This window comes from Rhinatrema bivittatum, chromosome 8, assembly GCF_901001135.1.
Source record: "Rhinatrema bivittatum chromosome 8, aRhiBiv1.1, whole genome shotgun sequence".
NCBI lineage: Eukaryota > Metazoa > Chordata > Amphibia > Gymnophiona > Rhinatrematidae > Rhinatrema > Rhinatrema bivittatum.
In genome coordinates, this window is record NC_042622.1 from 103969092 (window position 1) to 103975091 (window position 6000).

Below are 6000 nucleotides of genomic sequence, written 5' to 3' on the forward strand. Positions count from 1 at the left end.
GTTCCTGCTCCAAGTTTCGTGATGTTCCAAGTTCCTTGATGTTCCAAGTTCCTTGATGTTTCAAGTTCCTTGATGTTCCAACTTCCTGCTTCAAGTTCCTTGATGTTCCAAGTTCCTGTTCCGCGACCACCCCTACTGGGTGTGTAGGTGGGATTCCAGTGGCTGTTGCCGAGGAACCTCCATGTTTCTGATCTCCTCAGCAGTGCAAGTCTCCGAGACCTTGTTTAACTGAACCTGAATCTGAATAAGAACTCTCTGCACTCTCTCCTGGTTCGGAGCTCCTTGCACCTGCTCATCCTTAACGTCTGGGACCTCCAACATCAGAGTCCTTGCAAGTCCTCGTCTGAGTCCTCGTCTCGTCGGTTCTTCAGTTACAGTCCTCATCTCGTCTGATCTTCAATTCAAGTCCTCATCTCGTCTCCTGTGTCCTTCCCAGACTTGGACTTGTCTCACCATAGGGGCACACACCACTTGTCCTGCGCTGGGGAGCACTCCCTAGCACTCCCTTCCAACGCAGCACAACAGATTGCGAAGGCCATGTGCCTTGTGGGACAGCCCTGGTCCCGGGCCTTGTTCTGGACTCCTTGCCTCCGAACCCCAGAAAATGTTTTTCGGGATTTCTTCCATCTTCCTACGACCTGCTGGAGGCCCCAGCCATCTGGATTCCTAAGACCTGCAGGAGGCGCCTGCATCCAGACTTTCTTGGTGATTCCAGGTCGGGGTCCCACGACCTGCAGGAGGTGCCTGCACCCCACCTGATGACCATTGCTACAGCCTGATCCCACCCTGGATTCGCTCCTTGGTCTTCTCCATTTGTTTCCTTGTTCTTCTGTTGCTTGTTCCTTTGTTCCTTGTGCTGTTCTCTTGTTCTTTGTGCTGTTCTCTTGTTCCTTCCTTGTTCCATTTGTTCCTTGTCTTGTTCCTCCATTTTTTGATCTTGCTTGTTGTGCTGTTCTCTGTTTCTTGTCTTGCTCTCTGCTTTTTCTTGTTCCTTTGCTCCGCTGTTTCTTGTTTCTGTGCTCCGCTGTTCAGTTGTTTGCTCTGTTGTTTGTTCTGTTCTCTGTTCCTTGCTTGTTTTTTTGTTCCATTTCCTGTTCTCTTGTTTCTCTGTTTCCATATTGCTCTTCCGCTGTTGCCTGTTTCTTGTTTCCTTGTTCCTTTGTTTGTCCCTGTGTTTCCTCATTGTTCCATGTTTCATTCCATATCTTCCTCACAACCAGCAGGAGGCGCCTGCACCATCCTTGTTCCAGTTGCCCGATTTTCAACCTCCTGATGGAAGGGAAGGGACTCCCTTTGAGGGGGGGGGGCTGTTGTGTTCCTCTTGTGGCTGTAGTCACGGGAGGCGCTTACCTGCTCAGCCTGGAGGCCACAGAAGCCAGGGCCTTGCCTGCTGACTTCCCCAATGCCGTGTGTTCCATGGCAGGGAGGCCGCTCCTCGACCTGCCTTCACAGCTTGAATGCCGCCGCTCCCACGTTAAGGCCTGCTCTGAGGCCTAACTCCTCCTCCTGCAGGGCAGTGGCAGGGACACCGCTGTCCAAGGATCTGGACTTCCTCTTCCTGCTCCTCCTAGGGGGCAGGCCTGTGGCTCTCTTCCTCTTTTAAAGTTGCAGTGCAAGTGTGACCCTCTTGGACGCCTCCCGGGGTGTAGTCCTCTTCTGCCTACAAAAGGCTCCTGCTGTCAGTTCCAACTTGCCTTCGCAAGGAGCTAGTCCTCCAGGAGCAAGTTCTCTCCAAGACTTCCTGTCTTCCGCTCCAGCCTGGCATCTCCTTGATGTTCCTGTTCCAAGTTCCTTGATGTTCCAAGTTCCTTAATGTTCCAAGTTCCTGTTTCAAGATCCGTGATGTTCCTAGTTCCTGATGTCTTGTGTGGCTCCACTGTTCGGTCCCTGCGTGGTCCGCGACCAGCCCGATGGGGTTGTGTAGGGCGCGCAGTGGCCAAGTGGTCCTCAACCACTGTAGGGTACTCGGTGGGATTCCAGTGGTGGTCACTAAGGAATTTCCATGTTTCTGATCTCAGCAGTGCAAGTCTCAGAGACCTTGTTTTAACCTGAATCTGAATCAGAACTCTGCACTCTCTCCTTGTTCAGAGCTCCTTGCACCTGCTCATCCTTAACGTCTGGGTCCTCCCATGTCAGAGTCCTTCCAAGACCTCGTCTGAGTCTTCGTCTCGTCTGATCTTCAGTTACAGTCCTCGTCTCGTCTGATCTTCAATTCAAGTCCTCATCTCGTCTCCTGTGTCCTTCCCAGACTTGGACTTGTCTCACCGCAGAGACATACACCACTTGTCCTGCGCTGGGGAGTGCCCCCTAGCGCTCCCTTCCAATGCAGCGCAACACCTACCTGATGATGGAGCTCTTTGATTGAATCCTTTGTTGATATCCTTGTTGAGAAATTGAATGGTGTTCCCAAAACAGATGAATCTCTTAACAATGCTTGTTCCAACTATGTCAATGCTACCAATCTATAAACTGGTACATATCATGCAATTTGTTCTTCCTGAAGTGTACCAAAAATTTCAAAATTAACAATTAGCAATCTTGATCTTGCTAGTAACACAAGCTTCAAAAAGCAAATAGACAAAAACATTGCCATACCTGCAAATGGTTACCTCTCTTTGATTTGCTGGTCTGGACTGAACACAAAGATGTAATGGATATTCCTTTTAAATTAAAAGGCCCACCCTCCAGATCATGTGACTTCCAATTAAATCAATAAAAGGTAATCATACTGTGAAGTGGAATAATCTTCTTAAATTAAAACTTCCCACTCAATGGCTAAGTTTAAATCATTCAGAACTATGGTGTCCTAGTGAAAAAGTATTGATTTTAATGCTTATATTTCCTCCTCAATGCTGAATTGCTTCTTCAACTACAAAAAAATGTAATTTTTAATAGTGTGTTGATGCTCAGTCCAATGAGAGACCAGGGTGGGCCTCCATCTTAGGCCTGGATTTATCAAAATGCACTTAAATATCACATACTATAGGAAAAGGGGTGTGTTTTATGGTAATAGCCTATTTATTGCAAAGTGCGCTAACTTAGTGCTTCGCATAGGTATTACCGCAGAATGCAATAACTTTTTCGCACTTTGCGGTAAGTACCACAATTGGTGCAATTCCGAGAGAAAGAGAGAGCCCATCTATAAGGCCCTTATAGTAGGTAGGTATTCAGAGTGAGACGTACAAACAGAACAGTACACTCTTGTGAAGATTTGATGTCCTTCGGAGTGAGGAAACTCACCCAAAGATGAGATTTGTGCAATGTTCTCTCAACCTAGCTCGATGTTACCCAGGTAGAGAGTCCATCAAGCTAGGTTCAGAGAACATCCCCATGTTCGCAACAGGATATCAACAAAGGATTCAAAGAGCTCCATCATCAAGCAGGCTTTCCAGATAAGTTTTGTTTCATGCTAAATAAAAAGATTCCCTGGTTTTCTGGAGAAACAAAGACCTTGTTGGGGTTTTATTACCTTATGAAGGTTTTCTTAGTGACATTATCCTGCCGGAACAATTGAACATTTAAAATTGAGTTGTTTCCACATTTATTTTGTATATAAACCATTTTTCAAAAGGTCTTAGTCTGGACTAGATAGATTCAACATCTCAAGAATGCTGCTGCCACAATTTAAATACATGGGCATGAACTTCATGGTTTTTGCCAGTAATGATTAAAACATCTTAGCCAGCTTTGCAGCAACCTTTTAAATGTATGAACTGGCTTTTTCCCATCTATTAAGTGTGTTTGGTGACATTGTTAATGAACACTGAGATAAAACTAATTTTTATATATAATATTTTTCCCTGCAATTTAATTCACTTTAATTTGAAAAAGAAGACACAGGTCTTTTTTTTTAATTTTTTTTTTATTGTATTCATATATAGCACATTTGTTTAGAATTGCCATTTTTATATACCTTTTGGCATCTTAATACAGCCAATGGTATTGTGCACTAAAGCTAATACAAATTGATATTAGGAAGGGAGTAGGTGGTAAATGAACAATGATATTAAAACTAGAAAACTGAGGTAAGTGGAATGTAGATTTTAAAAAATATTGAATATATATATATATATATATATATATATATATATATATATATAAAGCAGTGATTATTTCTGAAGGCACATTGTCAATTTTAACCTATTTACTGCATGTGCAAGACTTATTTTTTTCCTTTTTTCACAGGCTATTCTGAAATTGCAATGGTGGTGGGGAGAATAGGAAAATTAGACCTCTTCATTTTTGTAGTGCTTTCCCCTTCTTTCCTTCAAACATATTTTTCTAGTAAAAGCAGCGTTTGAATTGGATCAACTGCAGAAAATGAACTGACCTCCCCGTGTAGGCTTTGGGCCATGCTGACATTAGTTGCCGATTAACTGAGACAAAGCTGTGAATTCTTTTTCTCAAGGTGTTTGTGACCTCTTGAAAGCATGCTTTGAGCAAAATAGAAATGGCATCTTGCAGGATTTTTGCTTATTGTAAAACAGTCCATTACGGGGGGTGGTTCTCCTAAGTGCAATAATGAGCTGTTCTTTGAGAAGTGGGATTTTAGTTGCAAATGAACAGCTATGTGTGATTAGCGAAAACTAAACAGAGAACAAGAATAGCCAATAAAAACAGGGGAGATTGTTTAAAGTATGTTTCACTGATGGTCATCACCTTGGTCTGACCGACATCAATGCCCACATTGAATTTAATAGCACTTTCATAATTTTTAAAACATACTAAAAACATTTTTTAGAAAATCAAATAGCAATCAAAGCTGAAAATTTAGATTTTCCTTGCAAAATGAAATTGTAGGGCATTGATTGCAAAATGCCTCCCTAACCAATGTTCTCTCTAAGCTGCAAACAGCTTAAATCCCTCCTACTCATGGTTTCTGTTTGTGCACTTCCTTCCCAGTGATCTCAACCTGTATCCTTGTGCTTTCCTTCTTTCTTCTCTCCCAGGCTGGAGGAGTGCAGTATTTTACCATTTTAACCTCTGCCAGCTACCCAACTATCTTAGCAACCTCATGGGTTTTAAAATCACATGGGGCTCCTTACATCTTTTGTTCATTATTATGTAAAATGCAAGGAGTCCTGTGCAGTTCAAAAACCACTAAGATATTAAAATTGTTGGGCATTTGGCAGAATAATAAGTGGTAAAGTACTGCATACCTGCTGACCAGGATGAGAGGGAGAGGGAGAGGGACAGGATGTCCAGAGCGAGGTAGGGGAGTAGGAAAGAAGGTCAAAAAGATAAAGGAATACATGGGATTGGAGAAGAGGAAATGGAGTGAGTTATGGTGAGACCATCAGAGAGAAGGAAGGTGAGGAGCTAGTAAATTTGAGATCCTGGGGTGAGGTGGGTATCGAGGAGCAAGGAGGACTTGGAGAAAGAGAAGTGCACAGAGAATGTGGACTGGGAAGAGAAGATTAAGGAGAACCTGGGAAGAGGAAACCAAGCATAGAGGAGATCTTGGGGTCAAACTGAGGGGAGTAGGGATGAGAAGGATGTGGGAGATGGAAGGAATAAGTAGAGAAAGTGAGTAGTTGAGATATATGGAGTAGGGATGTGCATTCGTTTGAAATGAAATAGACAATGTCAATGACATCTGTCATTTCTTGTCGTTTTCAATCTGAAACTAGTGTTTTAGTTTGCATTATTTCTGAAGAGTGTACTATTCGGAACAAGGGCACACTATTTTGCAAATAGTTTGCATTGTATAGAAAGAGGGGTAGATTTTCAAAGGGTTGCGAGCGTAAGATATGCGCGCAACCCCCGAAAACCTACCCCTGCCTCCCCCTGCGCTTGCTGAGCCTATCTTGCATAGGCTCTGCGGCGTACGCAAGCCCCGGGACACGTGTAAGTCCCGGGGCTTGAAAAAATGGGCATTCCGGGAGCGGGGCCGTGGGCAGGGCGCCGGCCTGGTGCGTTCCGGGGGCGTGACTGAGGCCTCCGGAACAGCCACCATGCCAGGGGATGGAGAGCCGGCGCGCGCAAGTTACGCCTGCCCAG

General features: G+C 44.2%; 1 protein-coding gene across 1 annotated transcript in view; it reads left to right on the forward strand.

Annotated features, from left to right (window-relative positions):
• Positions 1–5313, forward strand: part of LOC115096830 — a 219963-nt gene extending 214650 nt beyond the window's left edge. The window contains exon 6 of the transcript XR_003858151.1: positions 4186–5313. The gene's annotated coding sequence lies outside the window, so the exon portion shown is untranslated. The remainder of the gene's footprint in view (positions 1–4185) is intronic.
• Positions 5314–6000: the final 687 nt, after the last annotated feature.